Here is a 13,383-nt window from a genome sequence, read left to right as displayed (position 1 = left end):
GTGTAAAACTCTGACGTATCACACTTCCCACCAATAGCAGCCCTCTAGTCCACTAGATAGTTAAAATTCCCCCTGCAAACTACAGAAACTAGTCACTGCAGTGCTTTTCTCATGGTCTGTGAAGAGAACCACATAAGTTTTTCAAGGTCCCTAATACATTGTCGTTACAAAGTGGGTGTGGTTTCTATCCTTTCCAATAACCTTGTTATTTTTCCTCCGTCAACCAGAAGAATACAGTTTATCATGTTCATTCTCCAATAATATCCAGTGGAATATATATACTCGAATGGAATTTAAAGAAGGCTTTAAAGAAATTCACAAATTTTATTTTCGTGACACGGTTGTATCGGTTTTAAATTCTTGGTAATATTTCGGAGTATTTTTCGGTGCCCTGCTCGCATGAGGAGTAGCCCGTTGAAAACCTTTAAACTTAAAAACCAAATTACAAAGGAGATTTTTATCTAATCCTTCGTTTTTCTTATAAAGTTTAACGACTTAAAACATTACGCAGTAGCAGGAAGATCATTATATTGGAATATTTATGAGCCTAGTTGAAGGAATTGACCTTAGCCTTGTTTAATGACGTCATACTAAATACTTTGGAAGTCCAACAAACTTCAGAGACATCAAAAATTGTGTAATTTTAATAATATTGCCTGCTGGAAGTTCAGTCAAAAAACCCAATGATAATCAAGTGTGAGTATAAAAAACAGGGGAAAAGTTGTCAGTGGAACCAAGGTTCCGGAGAATTTGACGTAAATAAGTCTATACGGAAAGGAATTTTATATATTGGATTTATTCTAAATATTTTCTTTATACATGATTTACAATTAAATAAAGTTTGATTAAGACATTGCTTATTTAACTTCAAATAGTAAGGCTTGAGATGGGTCTGTTGTAGATGAATGTAATGTAAGGTAAGGTAATGTGAGGTAAGGTTAGGTAAGGTAAGGTAAGGTAAGGTAAGGTAAGGTAATATAATGTAATGTAAGGTAATGTACGAGGTGCGATCGGAAAGTTTCAGACTGCGCGTATAAAAACCCGTACACTTATCTCAGGTATTAAATTCATCTATCACCCTCGACGTAGTTCCCCTGGGAGTGAACACGACGATTCCAGCGCCGCTGCCAAGCCTGGAAGCATCCCTGGAAATCTTTCTTTTTCAGCCTGTCAAGCACCATCTGCGATTCTGCCTGAATCTCTTGCCAAAAACTCGCCAAAACGGCTACGGAAACCTATGAAATGCTAAAGCAAGCATTTGGGGAGTCCGCAATGGGTCGTGCACAAACTTTTGTGTGGCATTCACGTTTTAAAAATGGCCGAACCTCTGTCGATGACGACGAGCGTTCTGGACGACCATCTTCGAGCATAACGCCCGAAAATGTTACGAAGATTCGGCAGGCCATTCACGAAGATTGACGTCGTACCATCAACGACTTGTGCGACATTGTTGGGATATGCTATGGGACCTGTCAGCTGATTCTAAAGGACGGAAGCGGCCGTCAAAGTGGCGCAACCACAACTGGCTGCTGCATCATGACAACGCGCCAGCGCACACCGCCCTCAAAGTTCAGCAGTTTTTGGCCTCAAACACCATGGCCGTCATCCCGCACACTCCTTATTCGCCGGATTTAGCTCCGTGTGACTTCTTCCTCTTCCCAAAGATGAAAATTCAGCTAAAGGGAAGGAGATTTGAGACGATAGAAGAGATTCAGGCAGAATCATAGATGGTGCTTGACAGGCTGACAAAGAATGATTTCAAGGGATGCTTTCAGGCTTGGCAGCGGCGCTGGGATCGTTGTGTTCACTCCCAGGGGAACTACTTCGAGGGTGATGGATGACTTTAATACCTGAGATAAGTGTACGGGTTTTTATACCTACAGTCTCGAAACTTTCCGATCGCACCTCATATATCAACTTCAGACTAATTTTGTAAAGGATTATAATGGAAATCTGTTTCCAGATCCAATAAAAATTGTGAATAAGTGGAAAAATTTCTTCAGTCATCTCTTAAATGTTCATGAGACTGATGTTGTTAAACAGATTAAAAGAACATACAACTGAAATGTCAGTGAAAGAAACTATTTTAGATGAAGTTGAACTAGCCATTGGGAAGTTGGAAATATATAAATATTCATATTGTAACGTGGGTCGGGTTTGCGACCTTGGATTGTCAACCCTGATTTATTCACGTCAAATTAAATGACTTACAGTGGTCTGCACATACAGTCATCTCTCTACAACAACACACTCGAGTCTCTCTCTACAACAACAACACACACATTCTCTCTCCACTGTCCATCGAGTCTATCTGGTCCCCGAGCTCCGCTCTTCACACTCTTTTCTTACACGTCGGCCCGTAGCACCCCACTGGACACACGCTGGCTCCTCAGCCGCCCCGGTCCACGTACCCGGTGCTCGTTCACGTAGCCGACCCGTCCTTACTCGGCGTCGGCCCGTAGCACCCCACTGGACACACGCTGGCTCCTCAGCCGGTCCACGTACCCGGTGCTCGCTCACGTAGCCGACCCGTCCTTACTCGGCGTCGGCCCGTAGCACCCCACTGGACTCTCGCTGGCTGCTCAGCCGCCCCGGTCCACGTACCCGGTGCTCGCTCACGTAGCCGACCCGTCCTTACTCGGCGCCACACCAGACCTCTCGTTGACTCCACTCACTCGACTCCACCAATGTCCGCAACAGCATATCGCTTGCAACTAACTTCTACATCCTGACTCACACTCTCCTCACAATCACTCTACTCTACAACACTCTCCCTTTCTTACTCTACTCCACTCTACAACACTCTCTCTTTCCAACTCTCTCAAAGCCAACCAACCAAACCAACCAAAGAAGCTAACTGAGGGCAGAGGCCTGCGCAAGCGCAAGCATCGTCCCTACCTAGGTGAAACCATTCCTGCGCACAAGACGCATTGCTGGAAATGGTAAACGGTCGTAATATAAGAACGGTAATTTTGCTAACGCTAACGGTGTTTCGTCGTGGCGGGAGCCTCAACCATTCAAACTGGGATCTGTTGCTGCTGATGGGAGGTTATCCCGTCAGGCAAGTTGTCGAAGGAATTTGGTTGGTTGGGTCTCTGGGGTATGAACCCAGAGAGGGAGGGGCCGTTTCGGCTGAAGGCCTCTGCGGCATGGGGGGAAGATCACTTCAGCTGATGGCCTCCATGACCGGGGGGAAGGGTGGCTGGCCGTGCCCCTATTATGTTACCCTGGCATTCGCCTTACAACTGAGGAAAGCACGGAAAACCTCAGTCAGGGTAGCCGAGTAGTCTAACCACTCGTTGTGCTGACTTGGCCGTCTTTTGGGGACGGCCTCGGCTGGCCTGCTGAACATCAGTCGCCCTCGGTTGCCCTTGTGCGACCTCTGGCAGCCCTCATTCGGCACGAGTGCCTCCCGAGTTGCCGAACTAATACAAATACAACAATGTGTATGCAACAATGCTAAACTCAACAATGCTAAACGCAACAATGCTAAACGCAACAATTATAAATGAATACAACAATGTCATTAAACAGACACAACAATGCCAGACACAATAATGTCTAACGCAACAATGGCTATAAACAAATACAACAATGCCAAATACAACAATGTCTATAAACGGTTACAACAATGCCAGACGCGACAATGTCAATAAAAAATAAATGTGGTAAATACCGAGGAATTTCGCTGCTATAAACCTCATACAAAATTATATCAAACATTTTTTTGGCAAGATTAACTCCATATGCGAATGAAATTATTGGGGACCGTACATCAATTATTTATAGATTTAAAGAAAACCTATGACTCTGTGAAGAGAGAAGTTCAATATAATATTCTCATTGAATTTGTTATACCAAAGAAGCTAGTGAGTCTAATAAAAATGTGCTTAAATGCAAACTGTAGCAAAATTAATGTATGGAAATATTTATCTGAGTCATTCCTCATGAAGAGCGGTCTAAAACAAGGAGATGTTTTGTCTCCCTTGCTCTTTAACTTTTAGCAAGAATATACCATCAGAAAAGTCCAAGATAGGCAAGAGGGTTTCCAATTGAATGGGACACTTCAACAATTGGCATATGTTAATGTTAATTAATTGGGGGACGATATAAATACAATAAAGAGGAACACACAAGTTTTACTAGAGGCTAGTAGAGAGTTGGGGCTAGAAGTAAATTCAGAAAAAACTAAGTACATGTTAGTATCTCGTCTGTCACCAGAGATGCGGGCAGAATTATCTTAGGCTGGGTAATAAATCCTTTTAAAGTGTTACTAATTTCAAATGTTTGGGAACAACAATAACAAATCAAAATAATACTCATGAGGAAGTTAGGAGGAGACAAAATTCCGGAAAAGCTTGCTACTTCTCAGTTAAAAATATTTTGTCTTCCTCTCTGATTTATAAGAAAGGAAAATGTAAGTATACAAAACAATAATTTGACCTGTTGTTTTGTATGGGTGCGAAACATGTTATCTCACTCAGAGGGAGGAACACAGATTACGGTTGTTTGAGAATAGGGTGTTGAGAAGGATATTTGGGCCTAGGAGAGAAGACGATGTGGTATGGAGAAAACTGCATAATTACGAGCTTAAAAATTTGAACTTTTCTCCGAGTATTGTCAGGGTGATTAGGTAAAGAAGAAAGAGATGCGTGGGTCATGTAGCGCGCATGGAAGGGACAAGAGGTGTGCACTGGGAATTGATTGGAAAGCCTGAGGGGAAGAGACCGGTGGGGAGACCTAGACGTAGATGGTAGGATAATATTAGGCGGGATCTATGGAAGATAGGTGTTGAGGGAGACTGGATTATGCTGGCCTGGGACAAGGTCCGGTGGAGGCCTTTGGTTAATTCGGTGATGAATCTTCGGGTTCGGTAAGCCATTTAGTTAGTTAGTTAGTTAGTTAGTTAGTTTTCCTTGCGATAAAAGAATGGCCTGAGAATGCTAGAAATAAATATTCTATGTAAGATTTGTTTGCTATCATTTAAACCACATCTGGAAATGATCGGCATCTGTACTACCATTCTCATGCCTAAGTCGGTAGAGACCTTTACCTTAAATTGTAGTGTATGATTTTATGGTAGTCTCTAGGGTTAAATTAAGTGCAGCACTGGGTACAAAAATGTGTGACGCGCACCAAAGTTGTGGTAAAAAATAGAGAGTGGAACATATAAAATAATAGGAATATAGCATCAAAATTTAAAATGGAGGTCTCAAAGCTCAGGTTAGAAATCGCCGGAACTTCAGTTTGTCAGAATTCCCTGACAGTACTGGAGAAATGTGTACAGTTTAAATTCTCTTTGATTAAAAATTGGTTTATGGTTTATGCGCCTCTTGCGAACAAACCACTAAAATTCTTAGACCGAAAATGAATAAAATCGCGGAAACAGCTAACTTAATGAAAGTAGCAAAGATACTTTTAGGCATATTTCAGATTTAATATGTAATTGCTCAAAATAAATACCCACACCATTGGAGAGACATTGTTGTTGCTAATAGCGAACATAATAGCATGATAAAATCTAAGTCCAAGCACTTAAAGCAGATTTCTTTCTGTTGTTGTTATTAATATTATTATTATTAAGTAACAAATTGAATTAATGTGAGAAGATGTCAATTAACAGTTGATAATCGCATTTAAATGTAGTCTAATATTTTCACCTCAAATCGATACATCAACAGACCTCAGCGATTGTGAAATGAAGAAAATATTTTTTAATATTTCATGTTACGTCGATCGCTCATATAACGGAACGCAGGAATCAATACGGTCAGGGCTATGAATTTATCAGTTCGTTCCATATCTGTGCTTGTGGAAATTGCAAATTTTATAAGTTGTAAGACAGGCTTTCAAGTCAAGTTACTCGTCACGCAAGCTTTATACATACCATAAAATATATCGTGGCTAAGGCATCATGAGACTCTCAATCAAGGAAATATACTGTGTTAGAAGATGCCGCAGATGTTAAGAATCGTGTTAACTCTCTTCTATTTGTAATATTGCGCAAGGAAATACAGGCAGACCACAAATAATTTCTGTTGCGGTAGAAGGTAATGCGTTTATCAAGACATTAAGTTTGCAAAGAACTAACTGAGCTGAAAAATAATATATCGAATTTTCTATATACATTTTTGATCAGAATTGCCCTGCTGTGCCATATTTATCAGATAGCAGAGCCCAGAGTATGGCGGGGAACTTAATGTTTTGAGTCATGTGGAAGGGACAAAAATAAAAATAAAAACATGGAGGAAACCTGCGTGGATTTATTGTCTATTTGAAATTTATAATGAGTTATTAGTTTAGTTCTAAGAGTTGTAGTTTTTTAAATATTAATTTCTATAGAAGAATGTAACTTGCCCCATTTTTCCCCGTAACCGGGGAAAGACAGAATATGGTTGATATATGCTTGAAAATTTGTAAGAAAACACGGATTATCTAATAATTATGACGTAGGATATAAAAATGATTTAGTGTACAATGTAAAATGTCGTAACTTTACACATTTGAAATATACTTAGGCCTAATGCAAACGGCACATTTGCACATCTTCATAATCGTGACTATCAACACCTGCACATGACTTATGGGCCCTTTTCTAGCAAGACGAATACCGGATCTACCGTTCAATAGACTGCAAATAGACATCGCCACATTACAGGCACTTGTCGTTTGATCCTCTTCTCTGGATACCCCATTGTGCCCTACCCCATCCTGCCCCGAGTATACTATTTCAGATTAGGATTGTCCCACCAAAAATGATATCATGAAAATGAATAAAAGTATTGTATTTAAGACGTTCAAGATAGCGTCATGTAACATGCATCATTCTACAAAGTAGATATGAATACTGAATGAGTTTAACCTTCACTGGAATTTGAGGAAAAATTGTAAAATATAGGAGCAAAATCCAGCATAGGTGATTATTTCGGAAACTGTAACCACAAAATGGCTCGGACTGACATAACATGACCCCGTGCTGTATGCTAATGGTATTTCACCCGGTCCCGATAGATCGCAACGCCTTTCAGACGAAATAAAGCCGATACGCTTTTCTGGCCCGTGGCCCCGTTCTGCTCTGGTCTCCGCTATATTTGATAGGTTCAACGTACCCAACACCTATTTAAATATCCAAGTGATACAATTTTAGGGTTTTTTTTACAAAGTTTCGTTATTCGTCTACACTACTCTGTGAAAAATCAATTGTTAAATTGGCAGCAGAAAAATATTTGTCTACAGGAAAAGATTATGAATTCATATAAATTAATCCTTAGTTCCTTAACAGTCCCACTGAGTTTGACGGCAGTTTTAAAAGAAGTTTCAATACCGATCTGTTTCGTAGCACTAACAGGTTCAAAGTCCTTCTGCATTTGGAGTAGGTAAGAAGATAATTCATTTCACCTACTATAAAATCACTGTGATCCTTAATGGAATTTGGCTGTGATATAGACTATCTTTTAAAACTAATTTTGAAGCTCAGCAATAGTTTCCTGATTTTTAAATGAGCATCCTAGATGAATACGTAAAACTCTCAAAACTAACCATCGACTAATTACCACTTCTTAGCACAACATACCTGTGTGAAAAAGTTTTTATCAGTGGCAATAAATACGTCAAGGTGCCATAAGAAACTCCATCTTGTACAGTCACTATGAATTGCTGTATAAAGCAATCACAATAGGAGGATTCACTTAGTCTCAAATTCTAGGTACTGTTTAGTTTGTATGATATGAAATGTTCACGGCGAGTAAGTATGTTAAATTCTTCTCGGCCTACCAGCTGTGTAATGCAGTCCTCGACCTCAGGATAATGACAGTACCTTGAGGACGAGGAAGAAGATGGTTCTCCAAATTGTAACGGTCCAAATTACATTTGTCGAGTTAATTTAATCATACTATTTAATTTCTTGTTATTTCATTAATCCAAATTTATTATAAGTTTCTTTTCGAAATTTAAATTTTGTAACTTCAATATGTCGAAATTCAGTTTCGACTTTATGGTTCATTGTCACTTAGGAGACGAATGTCACTGGGCAATGCATTGTATGGTGTGAGTGAGGAAATTTTAAAGAGGTAATTAGACACATGAACTGTATTGAAGTACCTACTTCACTGGGTTTTGAATATTTCGAAACAGGGACAAGACGCTTCCAGCAGCACGTTGGTTTGGTATTCTACAACAAACTTTGAATATAGTCGCACGCAAACTTTCAAGTGTAATACAATTCTGAAATCATCTTCTTGCAGCTAGAGCCAGTTAATATTGTAACCGTCCCTTTCCTTCCACCACACGTCACACTGCTTGTTTAGTATACTCGTAGTCGTAGCCTGGTTTGCTCATATGGTTACAGCTTCTTGACGTGGGATGTGTAAAGATACAGAAAGGGATTGTTGATCATGGTGTGAGGTTGTCGGTGAGCACGAGTTTCCGACTCCCTGGGAATATACGGGAATTAGAAGGTGGAGCAGGTTTCTGCACAAATGGACGACAAAGTCTTTCTGAGTTGCACTGATCGACGACACTATATCCTAAGCACTATTCACGGTGGCAGCTGGATGGCTCGGCTGTTCCTTTGTTCTTTCGTACGTTTGTTAAGAAAAACACCCCCGCTCGACCGAAGGACCAAAACTTTTTTTGAGGGCGCCCCGCAACCACGGTTGCGCTTAAATACCCCTGCATTACGTAATTTGTCATTGAATTTGGCTTAACAGCTGCGACCTGATTCGTTCCTCCACAACGGCGGGAACGCGCCTTAAGCTGAGCTCAAAGTCAATTGGTCCATCGCAATGATGCGATGGTTGTAATGCAGTCATCACCCCGCATCTGGAAGGGATGCACGCCATGTGTGGGGTGGCTTAAGTATTTCCTTTGTTCGTTTATGTTTGCCCATTTTTTTGTTTCTACTTCAGGCTCCCTTGGGACAGAAGGAAGGCCGAGGAGGGTGACCCGCAAGTGGCCATCTGGGCCACATTCCTTCAACTCAATGTGTTCCACAAAGCCAAAATTAAGCATTCAGTCTAATATAGGTGAAGTAAGGCGTTCCAGAAATCATGTAATTACACCTTCTTCGTTTTTCTTATAAGCCAGATCAACATGCCGAAGCCTGGTTTACCTTTCATCTCAAGGCTCAGTCCGTTCGGGAATTGAACCACAGACCTGGACTGGCACAATATCTGTATCATTCGCAAATAAATAAATAGTGTGAAATATTCAGCAATAGCGGCAGCCTCTAGTTGTCGGCAGTTACATGCCGTAAACACTACAGAGTGTCTACCGAGGAGCCAAACTCCTATCACCGAGCGGTTATAAAACGTTGGTGTTGTCTTCAGTAAGCAACTTTATAGGGCTGGTAGCCCGATAAAAAATTATTATACTTTTTAGTTTATATTTTAACTGTAAAAGAATGTGTTTCTTGTAAAAAATTATGCTTTCTGCCTCCAGAAATAGTATCCGCTCTTTGCTTTCAGTCTTATAATGTTCCTTTTACGTATTTTTTTATTTTAAAACGATTACCATTGTGACGCATTGTATTCCTATCACAAAAAACGGATATTTCGCTTAGAACATATTTCTAATTTTTTGTACTCTATGGAATACACATTCCAAGTTTTGGTTAGCAGTTTTGATTTGGTTTACAAAGTCTAAATTTTCAACCAAAAGTTTGAGACCTGTGGAAGGTTTACTAAAATAGCATGGTGGTCTTAAATTTTTGGTTGACACTGTATATTCTTTAATGCATAGATTGCTCCGTCTAAGAACAATTCTTTTAAAGAAGATATTTTTACACAACGTTTTGAGATATTTATGGAAACAAATATGGGTCTACTCATTCTTCCCTGTGTTACGAAATTCACATACAGTACAATTATTTATATGTTACACAATTTATCAGTGTCTTTGTTGTTTTTGACTCAGTGGTTACAGTGCGAACAATGACAGTGTCATATTTAAAAAATGAACATTTTCTGTTGAATTGCTTTCTTCTTTAAATTATTGGGATATCTGAGAACTCCATTACATTAACTTTATTACTTTTGTCTTTTACTCAAAATATTAAGCAACAAAGTGCTACATTACGTCAGTACTGAGTGTTACGTGACATTTGTAAGTGAAGCAACAACTTTAAAGCAATGCAGATGTTGGAAGATCGCCAATAAACTCAGCCCTCTTCAAGGTCGAGTATCGATAATAACACGTACCAGGTCCCCAGATCATCAGCTGAGATAAATGGACGTAGACGAGACAGCGAAGGATATTTTAGAAGTTCGTGGGTTTGCCGCCTAATAACAGACGTTTAGTTCAATGAGCTAATAGAATTCTATCAATAAGTGTTGTGTAATCTGTAAATTTCTTTTTTGCTTCGAGGCAGTGTAATAAATCAAATATCGATCAAAGTGATTAATATGTATTACAGTGTACAATAAGGTGAAATGTCGCAGCAACCTCCTAAATTGTCCCTTCCTTCATTTACAATCCGCATTTTTGGTGCCCCAACACCCGTGAGGAGCGAGATCTTATGCTGTTGTCGATTCCTTTGCGATATTAATCTGCGCCCATCAACCTTTAATAAAGAAGTAATCAAAATGGCTAATAATAACGCTCTTTCATTGCCCAAGGTTAACGCTAATTACAAACACGAGATACGCAGGGGGCTAGGAACCTTTCCACGTTAATTGAAATCAGCAAAAAACATCAGGAATGACAGCCATTACTGGTTCTAGAGTTGCCAGTAATTATTCTTCATAAGTTTCACAAATAGTTCTTTGCTTTATAAGGTTTTTACAAAAGATTAACGTACATGGAAGCAGGAAAGACAACTTATATATTTATGTGCTAGTAATTGACTCAAATATCCCCAGATACATCCTAAAATGGTGACTCTTAAGTGCACGAGGCCGCTTAAATTACAGTTACCTCCTCTTCTCAAGAGGTTGCTATGTCCCCTTAAGATGCTTGCTGATTTAATGGAATGGTACCATAGAAAGTTAATTTTCATTCCACTCCTGTCGGCTTAAAAATACCTTCCCTCTCTGACTTCGCATTGCATTTTACTAACGGTATGTTATGTTTTGAGTAGAATGTCGATCAAATACTACCCTGATTGCTCAGAAAGTTACATTATGTATCACGACTTTTATCTTAAGGTGGGGTTTGCACAATAAGAATAGTAAATAAGCTGTGCAATAATAGTTTAAACGGAATAAGGAAATCTGGGAACTCTAGACAAAATGTTTTTTAATGTAAAGGCTGATACGCAAAGAATAGTTCAATTAGCGTGTAAATAGTTTTCAAAACATAAAATAAATTTTCTTTTAATCTTGGGTGTTATTCACACAAGTAAAGGAAAACTCTTTATAGCCTCGTTCTGTACGTCTGTCTGTAACATCCATTAATCCAGATATTGTTTTCTGAGGTCTTTCGAAATATAGGTTATGCCATGTAAAATTTCTTATGTCATTCAAAGCTACTAAAGACTAGTAATTTTCAATTTTATACAATCGCTAATGCCAAAACGACGGTATCTCGATATATTGAGGTGGGAGGATTATGTTCCACCATGTCTCCACTTCACGTGATTGGCTGTGACTGATGACACCATTGTCCTTAACATTATGCATCAGTCATCACATACGTTGGAACAGTGACGACTCCATCGCCCATTCTGCCATCTATCAATTGGCATTCAAATTAATCATGTTGCAATTTTTCTCTGCCTTGGCTACGTAGCATAATGCATTGATCCAGCATAACATAACAAAGTCGAATTTGTTAAGGAAAGTAATCGCTATGTCCTCATAGTAGGGGCAAAAATTCTAGTTTGTTTAGAAAAGGGGTGTTCTTATTTCTCTCAATAATGACTAATTGCGTTATAATGGGCACTTGTGCATTAGTCTGTGAAAGTATCACTACCACATATTATGACAAAATATACAGAGTGCGTCAAAATATTTTTAGAAACTGGTGTGCATGTTCCTGGATCAAAAATAAGAAAAAAATGTTCCTTTATACATGTGGTCGCAAATGTTTTTTTTTCAAAATAATAACTAAAAATAATTTTCAATGCATGCCTTTATTGCCAAATATAAAGACAGGAATGCGTCTTTATAACTGATGCTCAAAGGTTGCTACTCCATTCTCTACGCATGCCCGAGCACGACGTACAAAGGATGACGGATTCGTTGGTATACACTATAATATCTTCTAATAATATCGCATGATCTCTCCACACGTTCCCATAGGTCATATTCATTGTTTATGGCTGTTGACTCCACAGATAAAAGTCAATTGGAGTCATGTCCGGTGACCTCGATGGCTATGTTGCTAAACCACCGCGTCCAATCCGTCGCTGAGGATACTGTTCATTGAGATGATCTCTGACTTAATGGGAGTAGTGTGCTGAGGCTCATTCGTGCAGAAACCACATTTGTCTTCTTGTATTCGCGGTGCATCATTAAGGAGACGTGACAAGTGTCTTCTTAAGATTCGCCGATATGAAGTTCCTCTTAGACGTGTAGGAAACATGTGTGTACCAGTAAGCTTGTCGCCAACAATTCCTGCACAAACGTTAATTCAAAATATTTCCTAGAAGCTGGCTTCAGGAATCGCATGTGGATTGCTGTGTGTCTAGACATGCTCATTGTCAAAAATTAAGCACACCTTCTGTCGTAAAGGATGCTCTATCTGCAAATAACACACAAGTGAGGAGTGTAGGGTCCACTGCCAACTGGTCTAGGAACCACTGGCAGTAATGTAAGCGAACAGGACGATCAGTCGGAAGGAGTGACTGTACTGGCAGAACGCATGCCAGATGATTTGAGGAAACCCTGGTGTGTACGAACGAATTCGTCAGCCTTGTGTACGTCGTGCTCGTGTATGTGTGGAGAATGTAGGAGCAACCTTTGAGCATCTGTTATAAAGAATCATTCCTCTCGTTTTACTTGGCAATAAAGGCATACATTGATACTTATTTTTGTTTATTATTTCGAAAATTAGGAATAATAGAAATAATATTCTTATTTTTGGCCCTTAAAAACGCACATAAAGTTTGTAAACATACTTTTTACTCACTCTGTATGTCAGTGGAAAAAAATGGTGGCAGCTGACTGTTTTCTTTTATTTTGAGGCGATGAGGTTAAGTAGTTTGTGATCTAAAGTTATATTTGGAAATTTTATATACGTCAGAGAATACAAAATTCTAATTGTGCTTTGCTTACATAACTAAAAAGGGATCTATCGACAGTTGGTTACATCCAGGTAAGTCTCTTCTTTGAACGTGAACTATCATTCACCATGAAAAAAATGAAGCAGTTACATTTCGAGAGCTGACTCAGCTTCAGTCTTCATGTAAAAATCTCTGATTCGTAGACTGGGATTCCCTTTCTATCG

The 13,383-nt window shown here is 39.4% G+C and overlaps 1 protein-coding gene across 1 annotated transcript in view; it reads right to left on the bottom strand.

Moving 5' to 3' along the window:
* The window catches only part of LOC110838466 (uncharacterized), a 163,727-nt gene that overhangs the window by 43,058 nt on the left and 107,286 nt on the right, over window positions 1-13,383 (bottom strand). The gene's annotated exons all lie outside the window — the stretch shown is intronic.

Source organism: Zootermopsis nevadensis, unplaced genomic scaffold (genome assembly GCF_977971745.1).
Source record: "Zootermopsis nevadensis isolate Lab colony 2312 unplaced genomic scaffold, Znev_1.0 Znev_ptg000010l, whole genome shotgun sequence".
Classification (NCBI taxonomy): domain Eukaryota; kingdom Metazoa; phylum Arthropoda; class Insecta; order Blattodea; family Termopsidae; genus Zootermopsis; species Zootermopsis nevadensis.
The sequence above is the reverse complement of the archived record's forward strand: the minus strand, read 5'-3'. Positions and strand labels throughout refer to the sequence as shown.